This window comes from Stegodyphus dumicola, chromosome 5 (genome assembly GCF_044657685.1).
Source record: "Stegodyphus dumicola isolate Sdum_Otavi_A_Nest chromosome 5, ASM4465768v1".
NCBI lineage: Eukaryota > Metazoa > Arthropoda > Arachnida > Araneae > Eresidae > Stegodyphus > Stegodyphus dumicola.
Genome location: NC_140772.1, coordinates 923,041 through 948,164, shown reverse-complemented (window position 1 = coordinate 948,164; position 25,124 = coordinate 923,041). Strand labels below are relative to the sequence as shown.

Genomic DNA, 25,124 nt, shown 5'->3' with positions numbered 1-25,124 from the left:
AATCAGTGTCACTATTTAATTTTTTAAACGAAGAACTGACACCACACTTCTTATTCATTGTATCATTATGCTGATTTCCCTGGAACTTTTTTTCTTTGGTCGATGAATATAAGATCTTTTATATTTTACATCTTCCTCACAATTTTCCATAATTATCAGGTGATAAAAATACTAAACAAAAACTGCAATGTTATAATAAAAACACCTTCAAAAAAGTCAAAAGAAATTTAGAAATCGCAAAAGAGCTTGTAAACAATCACGTTTCACGCTAATCCAAAGCTGGAGTAAGATTTCAACACATGCCTATGTTAGATGCCTATGTTAGAATAGTGCTATGTATAAATGTAATATATTCCTAAGTCGCGCTTTCGAGACATGAAAAACGCAGTTTGAATTTTGTCAATTGGGCCAGTAGAACGGGAGATATAGCACAGTCCTCCCTTTTGTTTTTAGCTTGATAACACATCAGCACTGTTTTTCCACCATCTCAAAATAAATTATGAAGATTTGTGCTTATGCAACTAGTTGAATTTCAACAGAAATACACGTTCATATGAAAACGTTGAAGCTCTTTTAACCCTCTGAGCGTTATGACCGGGTTTAGGCGGTCAAGACGGCCTACCTCGAAAGCGTTACGGACGCTTCTAGGCGGTCACTGGAAAAGTGTTCGAAAGCGTTACTGACGGTTCTAGGCGGTCAGTGATGAAGACCTCGAAAGCGTTATGACCGCTTTAAAGCGGCCGTGCAGATGTCTCCTGCCCTCCTTATTTCTGAAACCCTGGAGATCTCTAAATGACAGTTCTCAGTAGGAGGCAAAGAGGGTTGTCTTTTTCGTTTTAGACCGCTATGTTTAATCGCCAAGAAAACGCTTGAACATGTAATGGTTTATAAACAACAAACAAACGTGGGCATTCTTCGCGAAATGAAAAAGTATCATGTAAGCATGTTTTTTCAATAGTCTCTTTAAACAGATAACATTTTCATAAAATATCCTTTAGTTTTTAAATTGATTGTTCAGAAATATGCGAAATGCTCGTGAATTCAATTAAAAAATAGCATTAGGAAATATTTAAACAAATTTACTTATGGATATATAGATACATAATTAAAACCGACAAGTTATAAGTTTTAATTATTCGAGCGAACGAATAGCGCATTTAATTACTGCATTTAATTTAATACTGCATTTAATATGAGTTATATATAATTACATGTAAAGAATAACATAATTAAGCAATAATTCAAATAAAAATTAGCCATCAACAGTAATTTATAATAAGCGTATTTTGAACGGGTTTATGAAGCATAATCTAATTTTATAGTAAAAATAATAATGGCGAATTATTTATTCATTTTGGAACAATATTCGTCGCTTATACTGGTTTGATGAAGTTCTGTTCAAATTCATTTCAAATATTCCAAATCTTTATATGTACATTGATTTCAATGCGATTTTTATTAGAAAAAAATTCAATTAGTTTGATTTTCTTACATAATTGTAATTACATTGTTCAACGCAAAATAACTACAAGCAGAAAGGCAAAGGTGTGTTAAAATTTCTGTATTTTGCTATATAAATTATTAAAATAACCAACCTACAGCCTAACAACTGAATGTCCGAAATATAACCCGCAACTTTTCTAAAAGTAACAAATTTCAGTTAAAAAAAACCGCAGTTAATAAATAAAACGAAATACTATTAAGAAAAGAAGCACGAAAATTTACTTTTTAGTCCAAAGAGATTTCAGTCCCGAAGGACTATTGCTTTCGTTTTGGCATTTTGCGTCGGACTCATAAACGTCGGTTCACTTTTCAAACTGTTGCCACAAAATGTTAGAGTCCTGCATTATATTTGAAGAAATTAAATAGTGAAAAATCTGCATAAATGATTGTCTATTTCTCGCATTGTGATAAAACAATGGTACATAGAGCCATCGAATTTTGAATGACGAAATCCTACTGCGAATATGAGCATCTGAAATCCCAAATTTGGAATTTGTTTTATTATAGATTTTATATTTTGTAAAACTTTAACGAATTTTTGATTTACAAACTCAATGCTTTAAAAGCGAGAAATGGCAACGTTATATATAAAAAAAAATACTTTTATCTCCAGCTCGCGAGACTGTGTATATCGGAAATTCTAAAGATATGCTTAATTTAACATTATTTTGCGATATTGCTCTTGAACTGAATTTTATGGTTTAAGTGCAAAGAACACGATATTTAATAAATAAAGGTAACACTCAAAACGTTAAAAAAACGCCCCTTTGGACATAATTTAAAATCTGAAAAATTTCAGATTTTTTTTTTTTTATTTATGTTTGCTTACTTTATTTTTAGTTGAAAGGGGCAATTTGCCCTGAAGAACTTTTAATTTCGCTTTGGCATTTTTCATTGGAAACTATAAACGGCGGATCACTTTTCCAATTGTTGCCACTAAATTTTATCGCTCTGTATTATACTTAAAGAAATTAAATAATGAAGAATCTGCATGAATGTACGTATGTTTCTCGCATTGTAATAAAACAACGGTACCTAGAGCTATCAAAATTTCAAAAATGGAAGCCCTAATTTGAATTTGAAATTTGTTTTATTATCGATTTCATATTTTATAACACTTCAACGAATTTTTGATTAAAAAACTAAACGATTTCAAAGCAAGTTCCAAAGCGATTTTATCTCCAGCGCGAGAGACTCTAAGATACGCTCATTTTAAAATAATTTTGAGATATTGCTGTTGAACTGAACTTTGTGGTTTGAGTACGTAGAACATGATATTTAATGAGGTAACACACAAAACGTTAAAAACACTCCTTTGGACGCAGTTTAAAATCTGAAACCTTTCATATTTTTATTTATTAGTTCAAAGGGGCTTATTAGTATTTAAAACAATAGTCCTTGAGAGACTATTGTTTTAAATACTAATACTGTTTTCGTTTTTGCGATTTTGCGTTGAATCACTATAAACGGCGAATCACTTTTCAGACTGTTGCCACCAAATGTTAGAGTCCCGCATTACATTTGAAGTAAGTAAATAATGAAAATCTGCGTAAATGTGTGTATATTTCTGGCATTGTGATAAAAAAAAGGTTTGAAAAAAGGCCATCCAAGTTTGAATGCCGTAATCCTCCTACGAATATGGGCATGTGGAAGATCAAATTTTATATTATCTATTTCATATTTTGTGAAACTTTAACGAATTTTTGAGTAACAAACTCAACGATTTCAAAGCAAGCAATAGCAACACTCTACGGGGGTGGAAACCTTTTTATCTCCAGCGCGCGGAATTGTGTACCGGAAATTCTAAATATATGCTCATTTTAAAATTAATTATCGACATTGCTATTGAACTGAATTTTATGGCGTAAGTGCAAAGAACATGATATTTGATAAATAAAGGTACCACACAAAACGTTAAAGAAATGTCTTTTTGGACGTAATTTAAAACCTGAGACCTGTAAGATTTTTTTTTAAAAATTTTTTATTGTTTTTTGAATGCATGTTGTTTGCGAATGACGCAGTAGTCGTGTATAATTTGAATATATAATAATTATTTGTGCTATTTTTTATTTGAAATGCATAGAATTCTCTAAAATAGTAGCATTCTTAGATTGAATATTGTCTAAGCAGGTTCAATGATATTTTAACTTCATTACCATATCAAATACAGTTTCTTTTTAATTTAAAAACTTCGCCAGCGGTCTGAAGCAACTTTTTGAATCATAGGATGAGTTTTACTAAAATTTGTAGTAGTCCGAATTTTTATAAGTATTCAGAGTTACTGAAATAAAAAAAGCTAAACTTTTTAGAATTTTTTTATCAAAGTATTACATCTTAGGCCAGCAAGACCTGATTAGTAAATCTGGGAAAGGATCTATGATTGTTTAGTAAGAAGTAAAAAAAAGTACTCTAGGTCTAAGCAGTAAAAGAAAGCCTGTCCCTCTATCGAAAATTGTCACGTATGTTAGAAAGATTTTGCAAGACATTAATATTTTAGCTCAAACATGATTTTTTCAAAATTTAGTCTCTTGTTTTGGAGATGGTGTTCAAGCATCATAATTTTATTTTCACATGTGCAGAATTTTTATATTTTTTATTGATCGCTGTACTTTTAACTTCCATAGCATAAATTAAAGAAATACACATAGCAACTTCAGCCATAAACAGATGACTTAAGAGAAATTTGTTTTGACATATTATGTGAAAGATTAATAAGTACTATAACACAACAATATTACATGACAGTAATATTAAATGCTTTTGCATTTATGTTACATGACAGTAATTAGAAAACAATAACTGTAGATGCGAAAAAAACCTGTACTTATAAACTTCTGCATTTTTAAAGAAAGTACAAAATAGTTCAGAATAGCAGATGGTTTTCAGATCATTCAGTAAGGTCATCGTAAGTATATTCTCTTCACGTTTCGGAAGAACTGTAGTAGTTCAGATTTGTTGTAAAAGACTAATTACACCCCTGGGGATTGGCGTACTTACGGAACGGAAAAACAAGCTTTGAAACATACTCATACAAAAGTCCTACCTTTTGTTCGACAGATAAATGACAGATGTGATAATTTGAACACATGCTTTCAATCAGTTGTTTCCTTCTAACAAAGCGTCTTGGGCGGCTAGCAGGATCCTAGCAAAGTCTTGTAATAGTCTCTTGTTTTAAATATGCTGTATTCGAACTCAAATTCAAAGACGGGCATTTAAAGATTTTATTAATGCTTTTTTTTTTCTTTTTTTTTTTTACATTCGACGATTCAATATTTGTTTAAAAAATAAACACATAAATAAACTTGCATAGCAGATCAAAATTATGTTGCTGTGGAAATGTTTCATCAACAGTTATTAGTAGTTATAACAGCATAACTAAATAAGCCCATTTTGAAATATGGATGATATTGCATTCATTATTTTTAATCTGAAACAATATCAAGTTGTTATTACTAGGTAAAATGGCTTAAAATAAGCTCACACATTATAAGAAAATTTTTTAAAATGAAAATTGGATTCACTTTCTTTCACATAATTTCTGACCAGTTCTTCCAAAATATTTTAAAGCTTACTTTACTACATAATAGAAATGTCTCCACGTTCGTTGTTTTTAGTTAGTAATTTTAATTGAGGCTGTTATATAAGAAGGCTATTTATCGTTGTTGTGTTATAGTACTTATTTTATTGTATAATGCAAATTTTTATCAATTGGTTAATTTTATAATGTATAGAGGAATTTAAAACAGAACAAAAGTAATTTCCACCGTTATAATATGTCCTTAAATGGTTCCCAATAAAAACATAGTTAACTGAGTAGTATACTACATTATATTAATTAATTTACTAACCAAATAGCAAAAACATTTCAAATTCGAAATCCATCTTTTATCTAAGTACTTTTTGCAAAGTAACAAAAATTCTAATCCCTTTGTAGTTTAAATTAAAGATAAACAAAAAATGTTGTTTTTTCCCCATGAAATGCTAATTTTATATTATTTGATAAAAACTGGGAAGTGCAAAATCAAAATCCTGGCGAAATACATATACTTATGAATGAACACAGCACACAAACATTTCTTCACCCTAAGCACGAACACAAATCATATTTTAAACAGCTTAAAATGAATCTACTTTCAAAGTATTTAATTTGTGATAGATAATGACAGCTGAAAATATTTTCCAATATTACAAGATAAAATGAGGTTATTTCTCAAATAGTTTCACAAATAAACTCACAAAATAAAGAACGCTTTTATAAATTTTTAATTTGCAATACGTTAGATGCTTTATTGAAGAATTTGCAATAATATCGTTCTGATTTTCATTTTATACAAGATTGTCATCATGTTTCACTGATGAGCAACTTGCTAATTATTAGTCCAATGTAGAGTCCTCCTTCTGTTTTCTCATAAAATCGCCTTTGTAAATTTAGAGTTTAATTTAGCAAAACGTTTTCCACCTAAGTGGTAAAATGTCTTCGTAAAGAATTCCCTAAAGAAATCTGCCGTGTATTTATGTTGCATTTAGGGATATTTTCAAAAACACACGCTGCTGATTGTTATTTTTAATAGGTGAACAAAAGAAATATTTTTTTAAGAAAGAATATAACTTAACTGCAAGCTATGTCTTATTCCTAGATAGCGAAGCTTGATTACAAACTCAATTTTTAAAATACATTTAATTATCTTTATGCTTTAAAAAATGTCTTGTCTGGTATTTGGCCACCCACTTAACTTACACGTTGACCATTTAAATAGAGCACTACCAAATGGCACATTGAAAATGATCATATTCATCTCAGTGAGATGGATATGATTCTCATATCTTTTCTGTTTCGCATCTCTTTCTCGGAAACAAATCTACCTATGTAGTATATTAATGTATAGGTAGCAGACATTCTGTCACTGTCAGCCGAACGGTAAAGTCGCTGAATAGTCGCAGAATACCGAGTTCTGACTTAAGTTCGATTCTAAGAGACCGGGCTGGCTGCATGGGAGTTTTCATAGTTTTCCGTATATATAACATATATACGAGCAGTTTCTTTAAAAAGTCCTGGGGCCCACCAGCGGCCGAGCGATAAAGTCGCTGAACACTGGTAGTTCGGTCCGAGGTTCGAATCCCGCGAACGGGCTGGCTGCATGGGTGTTTTCGTGGTTTTCATCATGTGTAACGTGTATACGAGCCAGTTTCCCTTAGAAAGTCCTCCACGACGCCATCCCTCCCCTTAGGCAGATAGCCCTCGAGGCTTTGCCGTAATTAAATAACCTAACCTTTAAAAAGTCCTCCACGAAGAGACCCTCCTCTTAGGCAGACAGCTCTAGTATGCTTTGATGTAGTCAAATAAGCCAAAACATTCTGTTGGCAAAAAAGCAAGATTGCATTTATCATGAATAATTTCTAATGCAAAAGTTATACTTGTCACTAAGGAAAGAATTTATTTTTGTGTAAAATTCAGATTGCTTGAATTTTAATAATTCTCAGAAACGAAACACAAATAACAAAAAGCTAAAAAAAATATTCATAATTAATTAGGATATATAAACGATGTAATCATTAAGCATATTTTTAGTAAGAAAGAATATTTTGTAATAAATAATTGAAAAATATATTTAATGCTAAAGAATCCTCTATATATCTCTACAAAGTATAAAAATTACAAATATTTTTCAAGGTGCATGTGTATATGTACCTGATAAAAATATTTACATTGTTTATTATTCTAGAGATATTTTTAACCAGGTGCATATTTTCCGTGAGGCATTTTCCGGAGAATTTTTTTTCCCGATATACATTTTCAGGATATTTTCTTGGCATTCGTTTTACTCAAGTGGTTAGATTAAAGTGTTATTTTGTATGCTGTGAAACCTAACTAGAATTTATTTTCATTCCATAGTTGCTTCACATAAATTTTCGATTTTATGTAATATTCAGTTTCATAATTGCACTATCATTTTGAGATTTACTATACTTTTCAGTTTTTTCTATTAAATGTTGTCTACAACTACTTTCAATAAAATACTGATATGATATATAATAGGGAAATATAACATACACGCGCACACATGCTCACAAACTTACATCACCATATGTATACACAGTGTTTTGTATTGTGTGTTTACATATATATATATATATAGTTTACATATAACAGTTTTAATAATTTTAACAGCAAAACAGTTTTAATAATTCCTACGAAAAGTGTGATAAATTTTCACGAAATAAACTGCTTAAATTTATATATATATATCAAGCAAGGTAGTAATTACAATTTTGAAAAACTAATTTTGGTCTAGAAAACATCTTGTGCAATTTTTGGAGCAACAGCTCTTGGTAACTTTTATGCGAGCTTACTACATTTATATATATATATATATATATATATATATATTGCGCTTTCCATAGATTAACATAAATGAAGTTTTTAAAGTCTGAATTTAAATAATGATATTGTGTTTATATGTACTGTAATTACTGATGAAAGGATGTTTCTGAATTTAAGGCCTTAAATTACTAACAGACGGCAAATACACAACTTGAAATCAGAGTCTTTGGAAGAAGCAATAAATTTAGAATTTTCGGCAGCTCCATTTCTCGTCATAGTTAACAAAATGAAAGAACTGAGAAAAATAGATAGCGGATGCTTTTTTGTCCTTGCACAAAGGTAATGGTCTCCCATATAAAGTAGAAAATGTACAAAGGTGGTAAGCTTTTAGTTCAGTAAACTAAAATATACCCCTGGAGGTATATTTACGTTGAAGTCAACTTGGAGATTCCGCTATTAGGTGTTTTCTTTGAAAAGGGTAATATCTTTTTCAGCACATAACCAGAAATAAGAGTTTATGTTTTCATTACTTAATCTTCAAAGCTGTATAATTTGGAGCATCTGCTCGAAAAACTGTTAACTTATTTTTCATCCTTCATGAAAAGAATACACATCTGCGTAAATGTCTTGGAGAAATAATATCGTTAACAATTTTGCTACAAAGAATTTTTTTTTTTTTTTTGGTTTCTATTAACATCTCGATAATGCACGTAGTATATAAATACTTGCATTGTAACTCATATATAGCTAATTACAAGGAAATTGCATTGTAACTCGAAAATACATTTATTTTCTCAAGAAGCTCCTTTGTCCAAGCTGTTTACTTGTTTTCTACCCCCAAAGTGATTTTATTCTATGAAAGCCGAACTGCCTGATCTCATTCATCAGCCACTTCATCTATTCTGCTGTTGAGTTATGCGATATACATGCATACATACGTCGCGCTAAAACTAGTCATAAGTCCCAAATATAAAATTTCAACATTTTATGTTAAGTTATGCGACATACGTACGTTTAAACGTCATGATGGAACTATTCAAAATGGAAATTTCCTTTGAAATATGAAAATCGAAATGTTTCGCGATTACAATACTTTATTTATTTCTCACAAGTCAAAACGGTGTCATAAATAACTAACTACTAATAAATTTATGGTGCAATCTAAAGAATTATTTAAATCTAACACTTTAAACTGGAATAAACTTATAATATTTGAAAATTAAATACAAACATAATACTAAAATAAGTTGCGAATAATTTGTATTCGAAAAATTGGAACACGAGAGAAAAAAATTCTCACAAAATCCCTTTGTATATTAAAAAATATTTCCTCAGAAAATAAGGATAAAAAAATGCAAGATTAATTTTTCACCATTATCGAAGCAATTCCTTAAAGAAACTGGAAATTTAAAGCATTTTACGTAGTTTCTCTTACTGATGTATATTGACTAACTTTCTGTATTCGGCACATATCTTGATTTTAAGGTACGAGTAATATACAGTAATATGTGTTAGTGTGCAAATTATAAAGTAGCCAAATAGGAGATAAAATACTATTTTAGCAACCAGTCTCGTGACGAAGATACCATAGGGAGAAAAAATAATTTCACTCGCTAAATTCAACGGAGGGGAGAATTAGCTTAATTATATCCACATGGTAAGGGGGTCCGCTTTTGAAGCAGTTTGAGTAAAAATGCTTGCCGCTTTTGCGACAGACATGGTAACAAAACACGATTATTTTTACGTCGTTTCCTGAAAAAACCCGTAACGCTCGGGGTGTTAAACTTCCGCGGTTAAACATTCCGAGTTTCAATGGTAAATATACTGATTGGCTTAATTTTAAAGATCTGTACATGGCGACAGTTCATACCAATCAGTCATTAGCGAAAATTCAGAAATTCCAATATTTGATAGGACTTTTAAAAGACGAACCAGCTGCTATTATTAAGCATATTCCGATTTCCGAAACTACATACGATGAGGCTTGGGACAAATTGATGAATCGTTATGATAGAAAAAATCAAATTGTAATGTCGCTTGTCAGAACATTTCTTGAGCAACCAAAAATTACTAGCGCTGATTCTGTTAATCTAAGAAAACTATCTGATACATCTGATGAAGTTATCCGTGGATTAAAATCTCTTGGCGAAAAGGCTTCGTCTAGAGATGTTTGGCTAATTTATTTTTTGTTAGAAAAAGTCGATCCAGAAACGCGCCATTTATGGTCACAAAAAAATGGTGAAGAAGAATTTCCTACCTTAGAATGTTTTTTGGAATTCTTAAACTCAAGATGTGTTTCACTTGAAATGTTAAACACTCATAATAATGAAAAGCGAGTATCGCATAAAAATCAGTGCTCTGTTTCGAAGAATGTTTCACATAATAATAAAAATTCTGTTCTAAAATGTCAGCATTGCAATGGTTCTCATTTTTTATCAAAGTGTTATAAATTTAAAGGTGCAGATATTACGACTAGGAAAAATATCATTCGCAAGAATTTATTATGCTTCAATTGTTTCGGAAATCATCAATTAAAATTTTGTTCATCGCAGAATGTGTGTTCTATTTGCAAAGCAAAACACCATACTTTACTGCATGAAGATATTAAAAGTGTTAACGTAGTTGTGTCAAATTCATCTCCATCTGATGAACAAATTTCTAATTCAGACGAACAAAATAATATTTCGAGTTTTTCTATTCAGGGTCAGAGTACTTCATTTTTACCAACGGCGGCAGTAATAATTTACGATTCTGCTGGTCAAGGTCACGAATGTATCATTCTTTTTGACAGTGGAAGTGAAGCTTCTTTTATCAGTGAATCATTTATTCGACAATTAAATATACGCAGACAAAATGCCCGTATTTGCGTAAAGGGACTTGGTGATTCTGAAGCACCTTTGACTCGTGGTTATGTAAATGTAAAATTGTTTCCCAAATCTGAGTTGAAAAAAAATGGTGTTTTAATACAAGCATATATTCTTAAAAAATTAACTTCGCATTTGCCTTCAGTAAAGATTGATAGCAAGGACCTTGATTATTTGAATTCAATTAATCTTGCAGATCCAAATTTCAGTACGCCCAAACAAATAGACATGATAATTGGAGCTGACTATTTCTTTTCTCTGCTTCAGCCAGGGCAGATTTTTGGCTATAAAAATGTAATTGCGCAAAATACTATTTTTGGTTGGGTTGTATCAGGCAGAATTAAAACAGAAGGCAATACTCCGCATCCCATTAGTGTTAATCGCATTAGTTTACATATTGAGGATAACGTCGATGCAACACTTAAGCGTTTTTGGGAGTTGGAAGAATTAACGTTCCAAAATCAGAAATCAACGATTGAAGAAGAGTTTTGTAAGAAGCATTTTAAAGAAAATTATCGAGTAAACGGAAATGGCAGATTTGTTGTCCGACTGCCCGTTTTCAGTAATGCTGAAGAGTTAGGCGACTCCAAACCTTTGGCTATTTCTCGTCTTCTATCCATGGAAAGAAAATTTGATTTAGATAAAGAACTTGGTAGGCAATAATAGGAGTTCATGCAAGAATACGAAACTTTAAATCATATGGTTCCAGTTGTTGAGAATGAAGAAAATAAGCAAGTATATTATCTACCGCATCATGCTGTTGTTAAACCAAGTAGGTCTACCACTAAACTTCGTGTAGTATTTGACGGTTCATGTAAACCTAAAAATTCAGTTTCTTTGAACTCTGTTTTAGGGGTAGGTGCAACACTACAACGAGATATATTTTCAATATTGCTCAACTTTTGTATACATAAAATAGCTTTTTCTGCTGACATAGAAAAAATGTACCGCCAGATTTTAGTAGATAATGAGGATCAACATTTACAAAGAATTGTTTGGAGAGAATCTATTAATTCAAAAATGCAGACATATAAATTATGTACAGTTAGTTATGGCACTGCATCTGCACCATTTTTATCAACACGCTGTTTGTGGCAAATTGCTTTGGATGCAGAACAGGATCATCCTCATGTATCCTCCGTTCTTAAAAATGATTTCTATGTAGATGATTGTTTATCTGGAGCAAACAGTTTAGAGGAAGCAGTTGACCTATGCTCTAAGCTTTCACAGCTATTACAGAAACGTGGATTTAATTTAAGGAAATGGAGGTCAAACTGCTCAAAGCTTCTCGAAAATTTATCCATTGATAATCATGAAGAAAATGACCTGGAAGTTCACTCAGATGAATGTGCCAAGGCTTTAGGGCTGTTTTGGAACTCTACAGAAGAAGTATTTTTATTTAACATTTCTATGGATTTTGGGACTGAAATTACTAAAAGAAGGTTCATTTCTCAATCTTCTAAAATCTTTGATCCTCTTGGCTTGCTATCACCATGTACAGTCAAGTTGAAAATGTTTTATCAGCAATTGTGGTTTTTAAAACTTGACTGGGATGCCCCACTGCCTAAAGAATGGGAAGAGAAGTTGCAGCGACTTCAAAAAGATCTTAAGGCTCTCAAAAATGTTAAAATTTCGAGGTGGCTTCAAACTACGTCTAACCACATCTATCTGCATGGTTTTTGTGACGCGTCAGAATCTGCTTACGCTGCTGTTATCTACTGTGTTCAACCAACATCTCACGACAGAAATGAAGTCAATTTGGTGGTTGCTAAAACCAAAGTTGCTCCCATTAAACAAGTGTCCATACCTAGACTGGAACTCCTAGGTGCATTGCTCCTTGCCAGATTAATCAAAGCTGTTCGTAAAGCCTTCTCCACCACTGAAATTTCCTTTCACGCTTGGACTGACTCTAAGGTTGTTCTCTGTTGGTTAGCAGCTCATCCTCTAAAATGGAAGCTTTTTGTGGCAAACAGGACTTCAGAAATATTAGATGCTGTTCCCTATCAACAGTGGAGCTATATTTCGTCGAACAGAATCCTGCCGATCTTCCTTCTAGAGGAATCGATCCTAAAGTTCTACCGAACATATCCCTATGGTGGCATGGGCCATCATTCTTAGCGTTCGACAGTTCAAAGTGGCCTCTACAATGTTCTGTCAGTAATGAGACTAACAGCGATGCAACTGTCTTAACTGAACAAAGGACAAAATCATTTTTTTTGTACAACAGCTTATTTGACTAATGACACTCTGGACAATTTATTTCAGAACTGTTCTTCTTTATCTAAAATAGTTAATGTAATTTCTTTTTGTTTAAGATTTATTTCTAGGTGCAAAGAACGGGTCTTTGGTTCTGAAGATAATAGGTTAAAAAGTCCTGCAGTAGTACCTTCATCTAATGAAAGGCAAGCAGCTATGAAGTTGATCATTAAATGGATCCAGTTTGTGCACTTCCATAAAGATATAAAGGATCTCAAAAATAATTCATCTTTAAGTCCTAAAAGTGTTTTAAGTTCACTTTTTCCTTTTCTAGATGATGATGGTGTTTTACGGGTGGGAGGTAGGCTGCAAAATTCTGACTTGTCATTCAATGCTAAGCATCCCATAATTATACCAGGTCAACACAGGATTGCTTTGTTGCTTGTTAAACAATATCATGTAACTTATATGCATGCAGGGCCCAGTTTACTAGCTAACATTTTAAAGCAAAGCTATTGGATTGTAAATGGTAAGAAACTTATTCAGTCCTTTATCCATAAATGTATTGTTTGTCACAGATATAAATTGTCATCTAATAATCAATTAATGGCAATATTAGAGTTGTTACAGTGAAAACTGTTAATGGTTATTTTAAAATACCCGTAGTAAAACTTTTACCGTTGCCATTGCATCGGGAATGATCTATGTTAATGCAATGGCAAGGGTGGGAGTTAATGTTGGATGCATATTTAATATTTGCTTTTCTTTTTTTTTTTTTTTGTATATTTTATTTCCTCACTGCTTAATTTTATGTTATGATTTTTGCAATAATCTTGTTACTGGCAACGTGCTTTATTTTACTATAAAGTTTGTGTGAATTGCAACAGTTGTTCATGTTTATGTTTCAGTAGAATAGCGTTCTTAGCCGCACTGCGCTGCAGGCAATATTTCTCTTAAAGAATTTTATGTTTTAGAATAAGAATAAAGTTTATTATACAAAGCTGATGCTTTTTAGTTCAAGGCAACTAAACGGCAAATCACAATACTACGGGAAAACCCCAGCAGAATTATTTTTAGGACGAAAGTTAATTTCGCCATTAGATAAATTATTCTTTGTACAACAAAGAGAGCAAGAATTTAAACAGAAAGATGTGCAAACACTTATTGACCAGGCGGTTAAAAGATCGGATACGGCAAGAAATAGGCAAAAGTTATATTATGATAGAAAACGCCGTGAAGCAGATTTTAAAGTTGGAGATAAAGTGTTGAAGCGGAAATTTTCTTTATCAAGTGCCCCAGATAATTTTACTGCAAAGTTAGCTCCAAAATTTGAAGGCCCATATGTAATTCAGGAAATCAAGGGAGTCGTATTGTACCTTAAGAACGAGAGAGGGGAAATCTGTAAAGCAAGTCCCGACCAGGTGAAAAATATTATAATCAAAATGATTTTGAAATCCTTAGAAGTTTCTTGCAGGACTCAAGCGTAAATGAAGTAGAAGGTCCAGAAGTAACGTCACCCGTTCCACAACCCAAGAAGCAGAGAACTGAAGAGAAACCTAGCCCTTCTATAAGTCATGCGGCGGTACCGAAAAGAAGAAATGAAAACGTCAGACTCCAGCATTTAAGAAATACAAGAAAGCAAAGCCGCCGCGTAAAGACACTTTGGTAAAGAGGAAAATGCTACTTACAACGTATCGCAGTAGAAATTCTACATCGAGTAGAACGCTTCCAGGGCCAGAGAGTCAGGTGCAAACAAGGCCGCCGTTCCCGAGAACAAAAACACAGCAGGAGGAACGAAAAGACCACCACCAACAGAAGAAATCCAAGCACGATTCCAGACGGGAGGACGCCAAGACCAGCCGTCCAGGGGCAGAACGGAAAAGACAGCAACCCGACGACTACCACTCCAAGAGGCCAGCATGCTCAGGGCAAAAAAGAAGAAGCAACGTGGACGACACTCGAAGGACCCTAAGGAGACGACTGACGTCGATGAAATCTATAACGTGAGAGCAGTTCTGCCAGAAGAGGATGTCGGAGTTACAATCATCGAAAAATCAAAGATAAGTTAAAAATCTTCTATAACATTTTTTTCTTTTGTTATGCGTAAATACAAAGTTCTATGTTTTGACGGAAGTCAATGTGTCTCGGTTGAGATTTAGTTTTCTTTTCTTTATTTAGCTAAGGCAAAAGTATTATTTTCTTTAAGTATAAAATCTAGGAACAAGTAGTTTCTGTTGGTCGAAAGACTAATTCTGTTATTTTAAAGCCAAAATTTGGCCGAAGATAAAAATAACTTCGTATTCTTGTATTAATAACTACTTTAGTTTCAGTGCCTCCAGCTTGGCGAAGAATGAGTAAAGTAAAAATTTAATTTTCTCTTATTCATTTTATGGTAAATTGTAAAAATCATATTTATTAGAATTTTGTAAAGATACGTAAATGCTTGAAAGTTATGTAAAAGTAGAATTTAGTCTAGAAGCATAAAACTTTAAATGCTAAAAGTAAATGCTCAATAGCAATGAATTCAAATTTAAGTATTAAACTGTAGATAAAATCATGCTTTAGAGCGAAAGCCTGCATGTCTATAGATAAATGAGGGGGAATTTAGAATGAATGTGTTTTGTAATGTTCTCCACCTACACTTGAATTTTAAGAATGTTAAAGTAGCTCATCGACTTGTATAATGTCGAGTAAGGTGTGTCTATTTGGTCGTTGAATTCTAACAAATCATTGTGGTTAGGAGAAGTGTTGCAATACTAAAACACGAATATTCTCGTTTGACACCACACATGGTGGAGAGCCAGGGTAAAGTTAAATTCATGTTTGAATACTTGAATGTATGTGCATTAAGCAGTAACTAAGGAAAATAAATCGTTCAAAAACAAAAACTTATTCAGTGTCAAGAAAGTATAAATTATAATGTATTTAGAAAGATACTGATACTTATTCCTTCCAGATACTGGAAGGAAGAGAACAGATTGATTGCTGAAGTCCAGGAAAGGTTGCTGTAAGAAGAGAGAATTAAATAAGTATCTACAGAAATTTGTTCTACCTTTTATGAGATAACAGATTTTTTTTTTATGTCAACGAGGCTCTTAAAATTTAGATCAGAATTGTGGAAACTTTCCAACAGGTCGTTTCTAGGACCTGCTTCCAAGTTTACCAAATTCTGGCAGCGGCAAATGTAGGGTTTATATTTATTTTAACTAACATTTATTTTAAGTTTAAACTATCTTTTCTGTTAAACCTTACTTTCCCCTGGAATTGCCAATGCCAGAGTATGTAAATTCTAGTAGAACGCGCAAAGGATTCGAATTGTCAGCGGAAGTAATCTGAGTTAAATAGAAGGGAAACGAGTTCGAAAGTGTGCTTTCTTGCTGCACGAGCGTGGAGGTGGCTAGTTAGAAATTGAAGAACCACGCGTTTAGGCCTGTGTGCTTGCCTCGGCAGATTGTTAATTTTTCAACGTAATATTCAGAAGTTTGCTGAATTATCAGCGGTATCTTAGAACGCGGTGAGGTTAGTTACGTTTAGATAGCCTCGTAGCTAGTCACTTGTTATTATTCTTTTTTTAGTTTCTTATTTTTATTTTACCTCCGGGTCGGCGTAGTTTGCGAGCGTCAAGAGCACGCATTTGTAATTTCTAAAGTTGAATGAAAAGGGATTTAAACCCTTCTCAAGAATTTGTCTACTTTCCAGTTCTTTGCAGTCACCACTATTGTTGCGTGCAGGTAGGAAGCGCGCAACATTACTAGGGATATCATTAATTATACTTTGCATTATCATTAATTATACTTTGCTTTCCAGAATTTTTTTTTTTTTTTTTTTGTATTCTTTTGTGTTCTTTGTTGCTCATTTCACTGATTTTAAGATACTGAAAAGTTTTGAGTGATTTTTTTGGAAACAAAGTTCTTAACCTCCTTTATACCATTTGAGTTCTTAAGATTTTGCAAAGGGAAGTTGGTTAATTTATTTATTAGGATCATTAATATTTGAATTAAGGGATATTGCTTATTTCATGGTAATTTTGTTATACGTAATAACTTTTTTGATAGTGATTTATAGAATAGTTTAGAGGGTTTCGGCAGTGAAGACGATGGTTATTTATATTTAGATGCAGCGTCTAACAGTTTCTCCCACCTCAGACAAGATCTCAGTCTGTGTGCTTGTTTCCCTCGTTTTGGAAGCATCTTTGATAAGCTGGGTTGGCGCTTTTTGCTTTTTGTACATTTAGAAAACATTATCATATTTATTTTTACAACCATGGGTACAAAGAAGAAGATGATGTCTATTGAATTACAGCGTAAAATCATAGAAAACCATGAGTAAGGAGTGCAAGTAATTGACTTGGCGATGATGTACGGTCGTAGCACATCAATGATATGTACTGTGCTTAAACAAAAGGAGTTGATAAAGGGTATAACGCCATCTAAGGCCGATAAAATAATGTCTAAACTCTGGACCTCTCTCCGTGAATAGATGGAGAAACTACTGATGGGGTGGGTGAGAGAGAAGCAGCTTCAAGGAGGAACCTTAACATAAAGCATCATATGTGAGAAGGCACGAGCAATTTACGGTTATTTGCTAAAGAAGATCCCACACACTTCTAAAAATGAGGAATCGGAAGACTTGTTTAAATCCAGTAGGGCTGGCTTGACATCTTTAGGAAAAGGACCGGCATTCACTCCGTCGTCAGACATGGTGAGGCAGCTGAGGTTTACATCAAAATGTTTTCCGAACTGATACTAGCCAAAGGATACATCCCCCCAGCAAGTCTTCAACTGTGACGAGACAGTGCTTTTCTGGAAAAGGATGGCGAATAGAACTTACATAACGGCAGAGGAGAAGACGATGCCAGGTCTCAAACCCATGAAGGATAGATTAACTCTAGCAATTTGCGCCAATGAGATTGGCGACTGTAAAATCAAGCCTCTGCTAGTATACCATTCGGAAAATCCCAGAGTCTTTAAGTCATATAATATTTCAAAAGAAAATCTGCCAGTTATGTGGAGGACAAATCCGAAGGCGTGGGTCACCAGGAAATTCTTTGCGGAGTGGATAAACCTGGTGTTTGGCCCTTCTGTTAAAAAATACCCACAGAAAAACAACCTACCCATGCAACCCCTTCTCTTCCTCGACAATGCCCCTACTCACCCACCAAATCTCGAAGATGATTTACTCCAAGAGTTCAAGTTTATAAAAGTTCCCTACCTACCACCCAACACCACTCCTATCCTGCAGACCATGGATCAGCAGGTGATTTCTAATTTTAAGAAATTGTACACCAAGCACATTTTTTGGGGCTGCTTTGAGGTGACGGAGAACACAAACCTTACCCTTCGAGAGTTCTGGAAAGGCCACTTTAAGATCGTCATATGCCTAGGAATTATTGATCAGGCCTGGCTGGGTGTTACAACGAGGACCTTAACCTCTGCATGGAAGAAGCTGTGGCCTGAGGCTGTTGCTGAAAGGGCCTTCGAACGATTGGAACCCAAAGTCGCATAGGTAGTGGAGCTTGTTTCTCTGGGAAAATCCATGAGTCTGGAGGTGGATGGGAGAGATATGAACGAACTCGTCGAACAACAGTCTCAGGAGCTGACAACCGATTAGTTACACGATCTGTATTTGCAGCAGCATACGTTGGGTTAACGAAAAATTAGTTTTGAAGAGGAGCTAGAGGTGGACAAGGTTATCCCTACAAGAGATATAAAACAGGTCTTGGGAATGTGGGAGAAAGTTGTAGAGTTCGTGGATAAACATCACCGCGAAAACGTTGCAACTAGTCGTGCATCCTTGACACGGAGGAAGAAACAAACTTCCTTGGAAAGTTTTTTTAAACGATCTGCGGGTGGAAATAAGCAGATCATGACGAAAAAAGCGAAGACCAGTGACAAAAATTAAGCTCTTCCGTAGGCACTTCACTTTTTCTTTTAATTATGTTTTTATAGAATATGTATTTGTTATTTATAAATAAATGTTTCTTCTTGTTTTTGATTCTTATTTAAAAACACTTAAAAAACAACTGAGGTCTTGTTTTGGGATCTGGAACGGATTAATGGCATTTCGATTAATTTCAATGTGGAAAATTGCTTTGAGATACGAGCAATTTGACATACGAGCAAGGTTACGAAACGAATTAAACACGTATGTCGAGGTACCACTGTACGTAATTATCTAATCGTTAGCAAGCAGAGAGTAATAAATAATTTTAAAAGTCTGATGCTATCAATATATAAATTCTGCTGACTAGTATAATTAATTTAGAATTATACGCCTACATATAATAATAGGATGTATGTTACTACAGATACGTATTAATATATACATATATAAGTCTGTGCATATATATGAAATCATAATTCTATTTAAACAAGTAAACAGTTAGAATTACTGAACAACCATGAAAGATTCCCCAAAAAATGAAATATGGTGTAACAATGAACACTTAGTTTAGAAATTAGATTCTATTGTATATTGTTGTAAAAGCCATTGTAAGAGTGAAAATTCTTCATTCTGCCTTAATGCGATTTTTTGCGTTTAATGCGTTGTTTGGAGATTTTATGATCCCGAATTATATTGATGTGATATATTAATACTGCATTTGTAGACATACGTTTTCTGAGAAACGAGTCAAGGCGATTGATTTTTTGTAAAAATTTGGATTTATCCTTATTTTATTGACGTGCACCAGCACTGAATTGAGAATGGCTTGTGCTATGCTTCGATGGATGAAAAAGCGTTCGTAAGTAATGAATATTATGAAAGTTTCAGCATATTTAAATGAATAGTATTAAAAGTATATATTTATTAACATATATCAATAGTTTATGGTGAATATTTCATTATAAATCTCATGATAGTTTCATTTCTCATTCTATTGCATTTCTATTGCGGTACATAAATTTTTTGGTATACATATTGTAGATTGCATCAGTTTTGCTGCGCAATTTATTCCTCGGTATGTTACTTGTAGTGTTATTAGAAATTCCATTATTTTTGTATTTTTTCTGCAATTTTTAGTATCTTATTAAGAAATTTATGTTTTATTTCAAGATGTATATGAAGTTGGTTATATCAAATGTTAAATAAACGTTGTTATTCAGGCAATAGCGTTAGCTTTATCCAGATAGATAAATGCTTTTCTTAAATACTCAAGATATAAAGACACACTCGGATAGTAGATTCACTGACTTTACGTTTGTTAAGGGTTATATATATTCATTAAGGGCGTGTTCAAAACAACCATTGACGGGTAGTCTTGGCGTAATTCGGATTCATACCAAGCTTATCCATTTCTCAGGGCAATAATTTTCGTTATTTTTGCTAAACCATTTACGAAAATATAATTTTCCGAATGCTGAACTCTTATGCATGAAAAGACAGAAGTTAAGATATTTGTTTTGCAATTTGATGCAAAATTCTTATTATTAAAACACTGATGTATATGTTCTTAATTTAAAACTCTGCCAGTATATAACATTATATAACATTATTGTGTTATCACCATTTATAGATGTCGCTTGCTGCACAGCCTGCTGAATACATTTTACTTTCTAGCTATCTACAATTACATCATGTTGTTTCGGTATGAACAGGGGCGAAGTATTCATTACTTAATTACATTTAAAGATAATTAATTAAATTTTTCTGATTTTGATATCTATATTATATAGACAGGATTACTGATAAAAAATTTCAGAAAATTGTAAATGAAGAAGTAAATAGAAAAATTTCGTTCAGGTATTGTGAGATGCTAATATAAACTTCATACATTTTACTAGAGGGCTGTTGCCAAAGCAAAATCTTTACTATATATGTCTACGAGCTCTATGTATACAGTGTGTTGCTCAAAGTAAACTTCCTGCATTGTGAAGAGTACTACGTGTATGTCTTGATGCGTTCATGAGAAGCTTGTTCCCTCGTATACGCTCTGCCACTTCGAACAAAAATTGTCCGTAAACTGCAGCGTCTTGAGTTGTTTATATAGGTTCTTGAGCTGTTCTGTTATTTCCTGTCGAATCTGACGCTGACGCGGAGAGTCTTGTATCCTTCGTTTACTTGCTACTTCTTCTATTCATCGCGCATGGTCTGTTGACGTTCCACTTGCCTAATGGGCCTCCGTTTCCCTTCTGCTTCCCTTTCCGGAGCACGCAGTGTTTCTTGGTTTTCTGAATGTCTTTTGTGTTTTCTACCAGTTTCTGATACAGTTTGAGCACGCGAAGTTTCTTGAGTTGCTGCTTGTCTCCTGGAACTCCTATTCGTTTCTTCTTCAGTTTCTTGAATGCGTAAGCTGTCTTGTCACTATGCTTGCCTGCTGAGTTTCTAGTTGTGTCTTCATTCATTTTTGAAGCTCGCAAATTTTATTGTACTTGCCTGTTGAGTCTCCTAGTGTTTTTTACTTCATTTTTCTGTAGCTCGCTGTACCATTTGTGCTCTCTTCTTGCGTTCAGACATTTTAGTAAATTGGAAAAAAAAAATTATTTAACTGTAGTAAAGTAACATTGCATCTAAAATACGTTAAATATCTACAGATGTTTAAACTTCTACTCAGAAAGTAAGTATACAATAAAAGAAATTAAATTTTTATAAATAAATTTAGAATAGCATAAAATGCATAGAAACATTTCATTATGAAGAAAATGTATTCATTCTTTCCAAGCAACCAGCGATTCGTAAATACATTTTTCTTGCCAACTCAGGAAACAAAGACCTTTGACACTTCAGCTAATACATTGGAGGTTATGATTTAAATTTATTTCAATATAACAAATTTTCAAAATCTCAATAAAGGAATTAACGTAGCGATAGCATATCGTGTCACGTAGCCAAAGGTGAAACATAAAAGTTGCCAAAAGCAGCTATTCATTTAAAATACTGATATTAACGAAAGATTTTCGACATACAATGACGTTATATGGAATCACGTGCTTTCTTCAACTTCAGAATATAACCGTAAATAATAATAACAATAAGTTTCACGTTTGGCAATACTATTTATTTCATATTTTTTTTAACTTAAAAATATCTCTTAAACAACCTCTACGATTTGAAAGTGAGAAGGGCCAACATTTTTCCAAGTAAAGCATTTTGATGTCCAGTGCGCTAGACTTCGGCCACTTGGAAAAATAAATACGAAAAATTACCGTTTTCCGAAATTTTATATAATATCTCGAGTGATAGTCGTAGGAAGATAACAATAGTCGGAAAGTTTAACCAAGAAGTTTTGAAATCCGGGGATACCTCCTTCCAAACTCAAACTCCCCGTTCCGGAGATATGATGTTACGAAGAAAAAAACAAAGAGGCAAAAATCCACAGATATTTATATTGTTGATTCCTGTTTACAATATTCAATTTCCTTTAAAAACATTAAGCTTCATTTAAATAAAAGGAAATTAAATTCAGGCATTTTTATTACCTTTCAAGCTTTTATTGTATTTTTAAATATTCTTTTTGTCACAGTTGCGCAAGTTTTCCTCGGCATCATTAGGAGCCTTAGGTCGAAGACATTTAAGAATCATTGCTGTAAATAATGATCATATGATAAATTGCAATACATATGAAGGAAAGGAAAGTATACATATGAAGGAATAGGAAGTGTGCCATTTATAAAGCTTAAATGTTGCTAGATTTGCAGGTTTTTCGCGCTCGCATTTTACGTGCTTCTTAAGAATCTCTGGAAATAAAATGGGAACTTTCCATGACTTGTTGCCAATCTAATTGGAGAAAAAATTTATTCTTTATAGGGATACTTGCGGGAGGTAACCGTCGAGCAATCTTCTTGTATCTGCCTCGTCCCATCCTGTTTGTTATTTTATTAAAACGTGTTTGGAAATTATTTCCCTCATTGCAAGGTTTGATTTGAGATGATAGATGTCAATCAGACCTTATAATATAGCATCTTGAGCTGCTGGTCCCAGCAACTTTATTTCCTTTTATACCTGTATATCCTCATAATGGAATTTAGGCTAATAAGAGGAATATTCATTTCCATATTTATTGTTTTTAAAAGATTTTGAATAAGTAAAGATATTTTCTTCGTGGAACACTGAGCGTTTAGAAATCTTTGACAATCTGTAAAAATGTTCGCAAACTGTAACTTACTACTTTTGACAAAAAACGTATAAGTAATCATTTATTAAATTAATTAATTCAAACATATGAACATATATATTTAATAAAATAAAAATATTTCAGCGCAAATAATTATCGACGTATATTTGAAGAAGAAGAAGGAGAAGCAGGAATATACTACAGTGATCAACTACTAGAAGAATTGGATCCCCAATGTTTAAGATTGCAATACGTGTCGGAGACGTAAGTCTTTTCGGAAAAAATAATAAAACAAAACATAATGTTTCAGGTCCAGTTTAATTATACCTTTAATAATTTTTTGACAAAAACGCTGGTCTGGAAAATAATACGTTTTCAGATTTATAATGCTTAATGTTTTTTTCATTCCTTCATTACAAAAATATATTATAAATGTTTAAGATGGAAAATCCTATTGTGAAGAATTCAAATTTATTGTCATACCTTTTGATTATGAGGAAACGTTATTGCATTAACTAATGAAATATCTAAACAGAAAGCTAATATACAAAATACACGTGTTTAAACGGCCAGTTTGTAAAATTTGTGAATGAGAAGTTGTTATGAAGTTAGTTGTTGAATGTCAAATAGTTGATATAATTAGAGTAACAAAGACAAAAAGGACTTTATGTTTATAAATAATAATATATATGTATGTAAAACAAATTACGTAAACACTGAAATCCATCCTATACTCTATTCGGAACAAATCTAATATAAATTGTTCTCTTCATCTGTTTCTGTTAGACTATATATTTCTAGATTTACAGAGATTTAGAATATTATTTAGCTCGAGTTTTGAGAATGTACTCATCAAACATAATAAAAATTTCCAGATTCCAACTTTTCATTGTAATTATTTTTTTAATATATAATATTAAATAATTTTGAATTAATAGAAAATTAAAAAATAAAAATTAATTAATTAAAATATATTTATGTAGATATATATATCCCCATCACATGATTTACATAAAGATGATGATCTAGCTAAGTGGGAATTTAAATTTCATGAATCAAATATTTCTCTTACTAAGCCACAATATTGTCGAACTATGCACATTTTTTTCTATCTCTGTCACCGCTGACACGACGTCGTGCTACTTTCTTCCTATTCCAACAATATGAGAAATATAAATATTCTAGAAATAGGTAGGTTTAGAATTTCAAATGAATTGGAGCCGCAAATATGAATTGAAATAAATCTGAATATTTTATCTTATTCATCTGCCAAATTTGCTCTGTATTATAGATCAATATGTGCGATCCGAATTCCTAACATTAATTCACACACACACACATTTACATATATATCTATATATATACGTTTATCGTATATATGTTATGGTAAAACGCCGAAATCTGGAGAATGTCGACTTTCACCGGTGAATGTCAACATTCACGTAGTCGCTTGTTGTATGTCCGAAATATTTTCCAAATACTCTTATTTCTGACTTACACCGGTAAATGTCCACATTCACCATCTACTTATGGGGAATGTTGAACACATAAGAATATTATATTTTCTCCGTAATTCGGTCACGAAAAAACGCACTTAAATTAAGAACTTAAGAATATAAAAACTTAAAACACACTGTACATTCAAAATGAGAAAGGAAAATAATAGAAGTTTAAAACTTACTAAATTACGTGATTCAAATCTTATTTATTGCAACAACTTAAACTCTTATGACACTTTCAATTGCACAAGAGGCCCTTGCTTTTACAACAGCATATATTTGTGGAACACTTCCTTTTGCAATGACAGCGTGTACATATACTCCTCTCTTTTCAACCTACACCAGAGCACATCCGTGAGTGTCGACATACACCGGTGAGGGTCCGAATGTACGAGTACAAGAATGTAATGCAATATTCGATCTTTCACCGACGTATTTGGTGAATGTTGACATTCTCCGGTGAAAGTCGACATTATCCAATTTCGGTCTTTTACGGTAACATATATATATATATATATATATATATATATATATATATTTATATAAGGATTATATATATATATATATATATATATATGATATATGACAATGATTACATGTTTTAATTTTCCTTTTACAATTGAAATTTTATACTTCATGATGATTTAACTCTAGTCCCCGTTAAAACATTATTAACATTTTGCTTTGAA

The 25,124-nt window shown here is 32.7% G+C and overlaps 2 protein-coding genes across 5 annotated transcripts in view; both read right to left on the bottom strand.

Annotated features, from left to right (window-relative positions):
• The window catches only part of LOC146997003 (uncharacterized), a 32,709-nt gene extending 30,905 nt beyond the window's left edge, over positions 1–1,804 (bottom strand). The window contains exon 1 of the mRNA XM_085816430.1: positions 1,726–1,804. The gene's annotated coding sequence lies outside the window, so the exon portion shown is untranslated. The remainder of the gene's footprint in view (positions 1–1,725) is intronic.
• The window catches only part of LOC146997001 (uncharacterized), a 458,848-nt gene that overhangs the window by 304,011 nt on the left and 129,713 nt on the right, over positions 1–25,124 (bottom strand). The window lies entirely within an intron of this gene.